This window comes from Gossypium hirsutum, chromosome D11 (genome assembly GCF_007990345.1).
Source record: "Gossypium hirsutum isolate 1008001.06 chromosome D11, Gossypium_hirsutum_v2.1, whole genome shotgun sequence".
In the NCBI taxonomy this organism is placed as follows: Eukaryota; Viridiplantae; Streptophyta; class Magnoliopsida; order Malvales; family Malvaceae; genus Gossypium; species Gossypium hirsutum.
In genome coordinates, this window is record NC_053447.1 from 26,320,434 (window position 1) to 26,331,743 (window position 11,310).

Below are 11,310 nucleotides of genomic sequence, written 5' to 3' on the forward strand. Positions count from 1 at the left end.
GCAGGTTTTGAAAAGTTAGGGCACTGTATTCATGAAAATCAGACCCGGGTTAGTTTTGATTTGGCAGTGCACAAGTCGAAGGCTAGAAGTCTTCCAGCTTCTAAGCATAGATTCGACTCAGTTAATTCCCTGCATAGTTCAAGATAGGCCCGTGGCGGGTTTTGGCAAAGATGGCATTGAAAGAATTCGTGTCAAGGTAGAGATTGTTAGAGTTGTGTGATCCAAATTCTAAGAGATTGCTTGCAAGTCAAGTTAAAGAAAAATATATTTTCTTTCTAGAAGATTTAATATTTATTAGTATAATATATTTAGCATTTATTAGTATAGTTTATTTGACTTACTAATTTAGCCTATAAATAGGTTCTTTTACAATCTTAGAAAATATACCCATTAGATTAGAACTCAGAACACATTCAGAGAATTTTGTGTTTACGTTTTTCGGGTTCTTTGTTTTTCGGGTTTTCGGGATTTAGTTTTTATTTCCATCTTTTGTTCTCTTCATTCTTTTGCCATTATAGTAAAATTATCTTTGCCCGTAGTTTTTTTATCCTCTTTGGAAGGATTTTTCCACGTTAAATTTGTGTGTTCATCTTCTCAATTTCTTCTGCTATTTTTACTTGTTTGTTGCTTAATCGGGACGATCCTAACACTTACTGTTTGTAATAACGTCATTTTTGAATCACAGTTCTATAAAGAAATAGAGAAGGGGAGTTACGAAAAGTTTGGTGAAGCCATGGCAGGATATAACCAATGGTAAGTTGATCAAATGCATCCTATCTATACATATGTTGGATGATATGAAATATTGATGTGTATATGCAGGCCAAAGGATCCACCAAACTTCAAAACGAGGATGGAAGAGTATTTCAGACTTGGCACAGGCATGCCACTGATTTTCTTTAATCTGCAAATAACGTACTTAATGATTAATTTAATTGGTTGTGGGTTGGTGCTCGGATGGTTAGATGTTTCCAGGAAAATAGTGGGAGGGATAAGTTCGGTATTGGGGGTATCGCGGGATGAATCCGAAGGCACTTTGGATGGTTCGTCTCAATGGTTACCCTGATCTAACCCTAGCTGATTACCAACACTCCCTACAAAATCAGATTGGCTGGTATAAATAAATTAATTATCTGTCTTGCGGGGAACTAATATCATCAGTGGGATTCACGCCGACTACGGTAAGCTTTCAGTTTTTTAATTTATTATTTAGAAGATTTTCGTAGTATTTCTAATAAAATATTCTGTATATGCTTTTAACAGCTTTGTTATCTTTGATTAATCAAGATGATGATATTACTGCACTTGAGGTACATATATATATAATCCTTATTACCACCTTTATAATTGTAACTATATACAATTATGTTTTGAAGATAAAAAACCTCATCAGGTGAATGGATACCTGCTACTCCAATTCCCGGAACATTTGTTTGCAACAACGGTGACATGTTGAAGGTACTTCTTCTAATCAAATCAAATCAATTCAATTAACCCTTTTTTTACGAAGAGACATGCATGTTGTTGTAGATATGGTCCAATGGCATATACGAGGCAACCCTGTACCGAGTAATAAACAATTTTCCAAAATATTGAGTCTCGGTGGGTTATTTTTATGAGGTAATTACAACTTTTGTTTTTGTTTTTGTTTTTGTTTTTAATTATTCGCTGATCAACAGAAATCAAGTCCAGGGAGATTTAGATGCGGTTGTGGAGCCACCGGAGATGTGGTGGAAAACAGATAAATGAGAGAGCTGTTTATGGAGAGCACTTGATAAACAAGCTCAAGACCAACTATGTTTTGTAGGATCCCATCCACTTCATGCGTTTGTCCACAACTATATTCAATCTTTTATTTACCTACTTCTTTGTTATCTTTTAGCACGTTTATCATTGAGTTGATGTTACGAGTCAATTGAGTACCTATACTAAAAAACGTCTAATTCTTTAGTATATGTTCTTATTTGATTTGATACATTGTAGTTAGTTGCATAAACGAATTAGGTGAATGTATGAAAAAAGAGGGATTAATAACCCTCGGTAAACGAGAGTCTACATAGCAGTTCCAATGCTACGCCTTGAACCACTCGACCATCTCTCCCACATAATTATTATGGCCGATACCCCGAGCGAATAGCGAGTTATTCATATTAGATTGTTCGATAGGTATGAACAATATCAAACTTAATTAGAAAAATTACAAAAATGACTCTTCGTATTTAAATTAAGTTATATCATTTGAGAATACCTTACTTTTTTTTTAATTTAAAAAAAATAAAAATATACATATTATGATATTTGAACTGATATCAATTACATTGGAAAAACTTTCTCAATCTTTTACTTTAATTTTATTATACACATTTTATTAACTCGATACCAACTTAGGATTGATAACAACGTATGACAAATAATTGTATTTATTTATTTTTCTTAATCTGATGTATTCATCTGTTTAAATTTCATTTTACTTACAATTTAATCATTTTTTTTATTTTTAACATCATACATATTTCATGTGTTATCATTAATTAGTTTCAGACCATTAGTTTCATTACTTATAATGTATTATTTTAAACTAATATCTGTATTTTAAATATGTAGTTTTCATATACATACGTCTGTGATGCAATTTTTAATAACTTATTGACTAATTGCGAAAGTTTTAATTAATCATGCTTCCGAAGGTAAATTTTTTTAAAAAAAATAGGCTTAAAAAGAAAGTTTAATTATGAATTTCCATCTTTTTTTGCTTTATAAAAATTTAGAAGTTAAATCCTTTTTTATTTATAAGAATTTGGTATTCATATTTTAATTTTTCTTTTTGTGTTATTGGGTCATCATTAAATCGCGAATGAAGGCAAAAATGTTGTAGGGGTGGGAGGAGTAAATTACTTATAAAAATGCTTTTTATATTTTATTTGGAAAAGTAAATTTCTTTGTTATCCAAGCTTGATTTAAATCCAACGATAAAGAAATTGTATATAAAGATATTAAAGTTCTCATAATGAAATAAAAATAATTTTTAAATATCATAAATAAAGTTGTATATGTAAACCAAAATAGACAATTATTTTATTTTATAAAAGAAAATTATAATGTTATGTGTGATGTTTTAATTAAGATATGTTTCTTATTTTATTAAAAAATTGAATATATCTTAGGGGAGAAAAGTGTGACCGTAAGTTATAAACATTATCAATTAACTTCTGCAGTCCATACCATAATATAAAGAGTGATTTTACCACTACACACTATGGTCCATACAGTGCCTCCTTTAGCTGTTTTCCTCTCTTGGAAACCCTATTTCAAATGAACAAAATTATTTTTAAGATAAATTGTGTAAAGTAATTAATTTATAATGAAGAAAAATAATTTAATTTAAATATGTAAAACTTAAAAGATTTTAAAGTTGTGCATAATAATGTATTTAAAATAATTACAATCTAAACATTGTTTCAATAATTAATGTTGATATTTGTTAAGAAAATTAGTTAGTAATCAATTCATTGAATAATCCAATAATTTTGTTAGACATTAAATTTTAATATTGGAATTTAAAAAGTTTTTAAGATTTTGATAAAAGATTATTGGAATGTAATGGGAATTGTGTTTACTATATGTTATTTTATAGAATAATTTTTGTATTGATTGTATTTATTAATGATTTAATAATGGTTGAGAATACTGAATTTGTTCTTAAAGGGGCTTAAAAATATGCATGAAAATAAAGCTGTAAAATATCAAGGGTTTAAAATAAAAAATATTTTTTTTAAAAATTATATGTGCTTATTTGTAAAAGTAATAATAGTATTTTTTTTTGTTTAATTATTACTAAAATAGTTCTACCAAAAATAAATATTAAATAAAATAGTGCATACGTTTTCATATTACTATAACAATTAAATAGAGATTCTCTATTAAAAATAATTAAATCAAAACAGAATTTTGTCTGCCTAAGTGCATGGTTTTCGTCTGCCTGTCTGCATGAGTTTGTGGTACTAGTCGCTACTCCCTTGGTTTTGATTGCTTCTTGTTTCCTCGGGGTTTTGGCTTTGTCTGTGACCGCCTCCCTCGTCTTCGCAGATTACGAGAGAAATCTACACTAAAAATAATAATCAAATAATCAATAATTACGTGCGGTATTTACAAATATCACAGGTCAACTATAATATATTTGTATAACCGGATATAGGAGTACTCCGATGATCGAATTTAAAGGAGTTGGCGATTAAATGAATTTTAGCTAAAAACATGAAATTAAAGAATCCAAACAATTACTCACTATATACTATAGTACGATAATCCATTCAACAGTTTTAATTATACTAATTACTTAACTAGAATTCGCAAATGACTAAATTGTAAAGAAAAAGATTACACAACTATCAAATACGAGCAAAGACGATAACAAAGAGCGATCAATTGAATTCCGAATTAGGGATCTAAATTATTATTACTCCTAAATTGACTCCATTTTACATCTCGACCTTAACTTTACCAAATTAGACAAATTAGTTCGATTAATCTCTCGACCTCACCGACTAACCCAGGACTTATTAAATTGGTGCCCAATAAGATCTCCTCTCAGTCTCACTTATCTTGATTTTCCTTTAGGGGAGTCAATCCTAAGTTTTTAAGTCTATTTGATTTAGCCCATTTTTGCAATTTAGTCCCCGAACCCAGAAATCATTTACCCAACATTTCCATCAACCAACCCCTAAATATTTAGGTACTCATACTCATATTAAAACCCATAATCAGCAAGAAATCAACAAGAAAATTAATAAAAACTCCCAACTTTCTTGCAAAAGCTTGGATACAACAACAATGGCACCAAGAAAAGTAAACAAAAGCTCAACACAAGAGTATACAATAAGGAACTTGTGTCAGGCCGTGTGTTAGGCTGTGTAACTCACTGACTTGTAGCTTAAGGAACTTATCAAATAACAAACGAGGTCACTGGGCAGAGCAGTTAGATGAATTGCTTTCAAAAAGAGTATACAATAAGGAGTTTTCAATCATGGTACTTCTTGTGAACTGACTTCGTGACTTAGTAATTCTGAATTATCATAACAATACTTTTGGATATAATTGCAATCACTAGAACCTAATTGTATATGTTTGATTGGTTCATCCGTTAGCTCAACAAAAGCTTGATCGGACTGCATTTGAATCAAAGAAAATTTTACGACTTTGGGAATAATTTAATTGAGTTGATTTATTCGATGTGGAATTAAATTAGGTGGTCGTAATCGTAAGAATTGTTCAACTAGATAATTTGATTAAAGAATTTTCTTGAAAAATTAATTTAAAAAAATTAAGTGATTTTTGGAAAATTTTGATAAAGTAAAATTAAATTAATCAAATCAATTACAATTAATATGATATTTTTAGAAGTTAATTTTCAAGTCAAACAATTGGCCCAATGGGTAATTAAACTTGATAATTGGAGTTGAGATCGTAAATTGGGCCTAAGAGCCCAAAATCGAGACCAAGACCCAAAAATTGGTCGAACCGGGCCTGGTATGTGAAACAGGACCGACGATCCAACCGATGGCTAAACTGGACCAGTCGGGTCGTCATTGACTCGAATTGAACTGGCAGCAGTTAAACCGACTCAAGGTGTCGTAAGGGTGTCGAATCTGCATCTGGACACGGCGACACCAGTGGCCGGCGGCAGTTGGTAATCGGTGGTTGAGCAGTGGAAGAGTTACACACGTATTGGGACTCTACCAGAGAATTTGATTTCAGATTAATTCTTCCAAAAAGTAATATTATTTTAATAGTTTAATATTAAATTTAATATAATACTTATCTTAATAGTACTTTATTAATTTAATATTAAAGTGATTATATTAATATTAAATTTAATTTAATGTTTATCTACAAGATAAACATTCTATAAGATTTAATAGTATTTTATTAATTTAATATTAAAGTGATTATCTTAATATTTAATTTAATTTAATGTTTATCTACAAGATAAACATTCTATTATTTTAATAAGATTTAATATTAAATTAATATAATATTTATTTATATTAATTTAATATTAAGGTGATTAAGTTTAATCACAGTTAAACTCTCTAAACTCTCCCTATATAAAGAAAGCCTTGGGTTATTATTTTCGCACACTTGAATTTGAATTTAAGAGAAAGTTGTAGGGAGAAAATTTTCTGAAGAGATTATTCCAGAAAATTTCTAGAGATTTTTTTGATTTACAACTTAATTCAAAAGTTTAGAGAAATTGCAAAATTACACCACTGATAATTTTTGTGAAAAATTTTTTAATTCGAAGCGAGCCCACACTCGGCAAACGTGAGCTTGAGGATAGAGAAAAAGACTACTTGGGCAAAGTGCTCATCCTAAACGAATCAAAAAGGTACAACTTTGATTAAGTGTTTATTACTGTAGATGTCACAACCAAGATCTTGTTTTGAAAAAATTTTTAACTCTAGTTTTTCCCTAAATTTATTTTTCGCTGTGTTTTCTAAACTCATTTTCCAACACCAATAGCATTGAAATAATTAAATACATAATATCATAAATCAAGTATATCAAGGGTAAAAAGAGAGATACTCTTACAGACTAAGATTGAGCAATGTTGGATTTCATTGTATCTCGTGTGGTGTTCTAGGGATGTAAAATTTAGAAATCCCTGAAGTCTTGCCTCTAACGGCATTGTATAGGTATGCCCTCGCTGGTCGCGCCTATTATCTCTAAGTGGTTGATACTTTTCTTCGACCAGTCTATTTGGCGGACTGGGTATACTAACAGTTTTAGTACTGATGTCTGGTGTTGATACAGGCTCTTCACTTAATTGGTGTGACGATTGCTATCGAGCACGTGTGGTGGCTACCCTTGTTTGGCACATAGGAGGTTGCTTGTGTTGATTCAAAGGTTTTGCGCCATGATAATCAAAGGTGCTAGTTCCGTCTGAATGTCCTGTTGGATATGTTAGCAATGAAAAAATCGGTTGGAGATTCGAGACGTCGTACCTTACCCCGTCGGAAGTATCTGAACTAATTTGTAGATTTTCTACCTCATCCAGTGTTGAGCTCCTTCAACAGCGGTGTTGACTTGGTCCAACAGCTTGTATCGGTGGTGGTGGAGACGATTCTGAATCTTCGTCATTAATGTTGATAACAGGTGGTGCTAAAAATCGTTTGCGACCTCGATTACGAGAAACTGAGAAACCGTCGATTGCTTGATTTCTAGTACGAACCATGGTCGGTGTTTGGGTTAAGAAGCAAATGATGGCATTTGTTACGGCGATTCACGGTGCCTTTTTAGGATTTCGAGGAGCGACGTTTTTAGTGTTTTGGGCAGTGTTGGCGTTTAGGTTTTGGAGCAGTGTAGCGACATTTGAAGTGTGATGGTGTGGGTTAAAGGGCGGAGCTGTTTATGGTAGTAGGTGTGGTGGTTGGGTGTTTTGAGGATGTGGGATGGTGGTGTTTGGGTTTGAAGCAGTGGCGGTTCTTATAGGAAAAGGTGTGGCGACGGTTAGGTAGGAGAAGGAGAGGTGAACGATGGTGTTTGGTGGCAGTTCTTTGAAGGACGAATGTGACTATTCCATATTTCGGAGAGATAATAAATACCGTGTTGTAAGATTTTAGTGCGGATTCATTTATCACGATTCTCGACCGGAGCGATGACCGGACCAAAGCTAAATGGGGTTTAGTTGAGCATGAAATTTATCATGCTTTGTTGGATGATGAGAACGACTTTAAATGTAATAGTGATTGGTGAAAAGGAGAGGGGACTTAAAGAACAATTGCACCAAAATAAGGGAACAAAAAAAATGGCAGTAAGCTTGATAAGCTACAGACACGTGAAAAGGGAAAAGAAAAAAATTGTTTTCAATTCAATTTCAAGTGTCCTTCCATGCTACCTTTTCCAGGCTTTTATACACTTCTCATATGCTAATTTTAGCATGATTCCCTCTAAAATTATGCCTAACAACCAATAAAAATTAGATATTTTTCTGATTATAGAGTTTGAAAAAATCAAAATTTGATTTTTTTTATCAGCCACCAATTCTGCAACATTTCAATTTGGCCCCTTTTATTGCTTTTCGTTCTAATTTAACCCAATTTACTTGTTCTTTTGAACTTCGGCATTCCAATTGCGTCCTTATAAAATTTAAACAAGAAATCACAAGCTTAGTATTATTCTATTCAAAATTTGACCAAAAATAAGTACATTAAACATACAAAACTAGTTTGCTATCAACTTGTGACACCAACTTAATTAATATCATTCATACTAGAAATTCTATCACTCATATGCGTTTGGAAACCACATATTTAAAACATAGATGATTGTTTAAAAATAACATACAATAAACAATGAAACGTATAGTTTGAAACTAATTATACAATTGATGGAGATAATAAATTGTTTATATTAAAACAAAAATGCATGTAATACATCAAAATAAAACTTTGGTTGAGTGGTAAATTTAATGTTTTAATAACTTAATTGGTGCGGATTTAAATCTCATCATGTGTATATTTTAATTGGATTTTGTTAAAAAGAAAAGATTAAAATACCTCGAATAATATATATTTTAATCATGGAAGGACATTTCTATAATTTTCTAACCGAGTTAGCAATCCGGTTAAAAGTGATACTAGCTCAATCAAGGACTTAATAAATAGTATATGTATTGCGTCACATAAGCAACCAATTATAGAACATGCACGTGTTAGGTTCCAAGCGAAAACAAAATATAACCATGGAAAACTGTCTTGTAGCTTTTATACGTGGGTATGCTAATATTTCAACATGGATGAACAATAACAGGAACAGGATGAAGTCTATTATGTTCCCAAATTTGTCTTCAAATATTGTTTGGTTCAAACAAGCTACAGAGCAAATGGGCAATCACTGTCCTCCCCCCTCCCAAATAAAGAAAGAGAAAAGAAAACAAACGTGAATGAATTGACATAGGAAGGTGGTCAAGATAGGGTTCGAAGAAGAAAAACAAGCTTTCCGACCAAAGTTAATTTACAGCTATGATTTGACAAAAAAAAAAGAAGAAAATTTAGAACACACACAATGTCTTGTTTTCTTTTAAGCTTTTCAATGTTTGAGGTGAGCTGCTATATAACTTTTGACATTGGTTAAAATTATATTTAATTTTATTTATCTAAAATTAATAAATTACTTGTTCCAGTTTAATAAAAATAATATAAAGTATAATAAAAGAAACGGATTATTTAGTTTAATTATAAACATAATTTTAAAAAAACTATTTTTATTTTTGTTTCTAATTTATATATTGTGTATTGAATTATGATTTCATGTAAAAAAAATAGGATAACGCAAAGGATTGGCATGTTAGTAAAGGAGTCTGGCACGAATTGTCAAAGAGTTGTTAGTAGAGGTGTGCATAGGCCGGGCTGAGCTGGGTTCGGGTCAGGCTCAACTAAAATTTTAGGCCAGATTGCTAGGCCTGGGCCCAGCTCAAAAAATGGGCCTAAAATTTTATCCAAGCCTAACTCGGATAAAAATGTTAAAACTTGGGCCCGACTCAGCCCGCCCATATTAATTTTTATATTATTTTAAAATATATATATAATACATCAAAAATACTAAAAACATCAAAATAAATATTTCTCAACGAATTGAAAATAAATTTTAAAAAATATGTATACTTAAATAACACTAAGATAGATGCAACTTAACAAGCAAATGCCTTTAAAATAATAACAAAATTAACAAATGTCTTTAAAATAATAATAAAATTAACAATAAAATAAATTTTATATAATATTCAAACAATAACAACAAAATAGTAGCAACATAATAGTAAAATGGTAGCAAAATAGGGAGAAAATAATGATAAAATAATATTTTAAAAAACATATTATTTTGTACTTTAGTGAATTCGGGACGGGCCTAGGTCAAAAATGCCTTACCCGAGGCCTGGAAACGGACCCTATTTTTTTGTCCAAGCCCATTTTTCGGGTCTATATTTTTGCCCAAACCCTCCCATATTTCAGACGGGCCTTCAGGCTGGACCGGGTGACCCGACCCATGAATAGATCTAGTTGTTAGCAAGTGATTGACATGTGAAGGTGATATTCACTCCATGTACAGCAAATATGGCTGCAGATTCCATGGCAACATTAATAAGAAATGTTCCTATTGGTTTAAGAATTTATAATATTCCTCCCAAGATGATCGAGATGGAAATTTTACAAGATAGTGTTGGTGTTAGATATAGTTCCTGTTATGACTAAATGTATTTAGCTTCTTTATCTACCAAAAAAAAATAGGATAAAGCTAGGTAATTTTAAACATTGAGGGCTAATTTTTTTAAAAAAAAAACCTAAATTAAAACAATTTGTAAATATTAAGGACTAAATTTATTATTATGCCAATTTTAAAAGTTGTCATGTTATCTATTTATTAGTCATTTAACAATTGATAACAAAAAAAAGAAAAAGCAAATAGTTACGTGATCTTTTGTAACTTTTTATAATTAAATTACTAAAAAAATTTATTAATAATTGAGTGAATACCAATGGCAAATTACCATTAAAAGCCCTTTTTTAAATAATTACCGAAATGGGTCCAGTAAATAATTATTTACCAAAATGAGCCCTTATAGTAAAAGCGCATCCACATCTGCACGCTTTCTACTAACGTGGCAACAAAACACGTCCTCAAGGGCGCGCTTTGTCCACGTGGACAGAAAGCGCGCTTACGTGGACACGTTTTCCTGCCACGTCAGCGCGTCCTTGGAGACGCGTTTTCCCCGCGCGTGAACAGTACCAACGGTCATTTTTTTGACCATTGGCCCCCCAACGGTTAAAAAAACTATAAATACTCTCCACCCCTTCATTTTTTTTTCACAAATTAATCATTTCTCAATTATTCTATCAATTTCCTCTCAGTTTCCTCTCAATTTGCTCTCAATTTCCTTCCAAATTTCTCTCAAATCCATATTTAACCCCAATTTCCTCTCAAATTTCTCTTAAATCCCTATTTTCAATTATTTTTAAAAAAATTAATTTTTTTTATTTTTTTAAATCATAAAAATTTGTACGAATTTAGCAATGGCCAGAGAATTAATTCGTCTTGATAACAAGCACATATCCGTCGAAAAAATGAAAGTGGTAAGTGTTAAATTTATTTTTTAAATATTATTTAAGATTTTTTTATTTATGCAATTTTAAATAATTATTAATTTATTATTTGTTATAAAAGTCTGTAGATCGGATATTGGAATGCTATATACGTAATATGCATGGTCCTCCATCACCGTTGGTAGAGAATTACCTGCGGGAAGCGGGTTTT

At 31.2% G+C, this 11,310-nt stretch overlaps 1 pseudogene; it reads left to right on the forward strand.

The window, feature by feature from the left end:
- Window positions 1–733: 733 nt before the first annotated feature.
- On the forward strand, window positions 734–1,807 carry LOC121223163 (2-oxoglutarate-dependent dioxygenase 33-like; annotated as a pseudogene).
- Window positions 1,808–11,310: the final 9,503 nt, after the last annotated feature.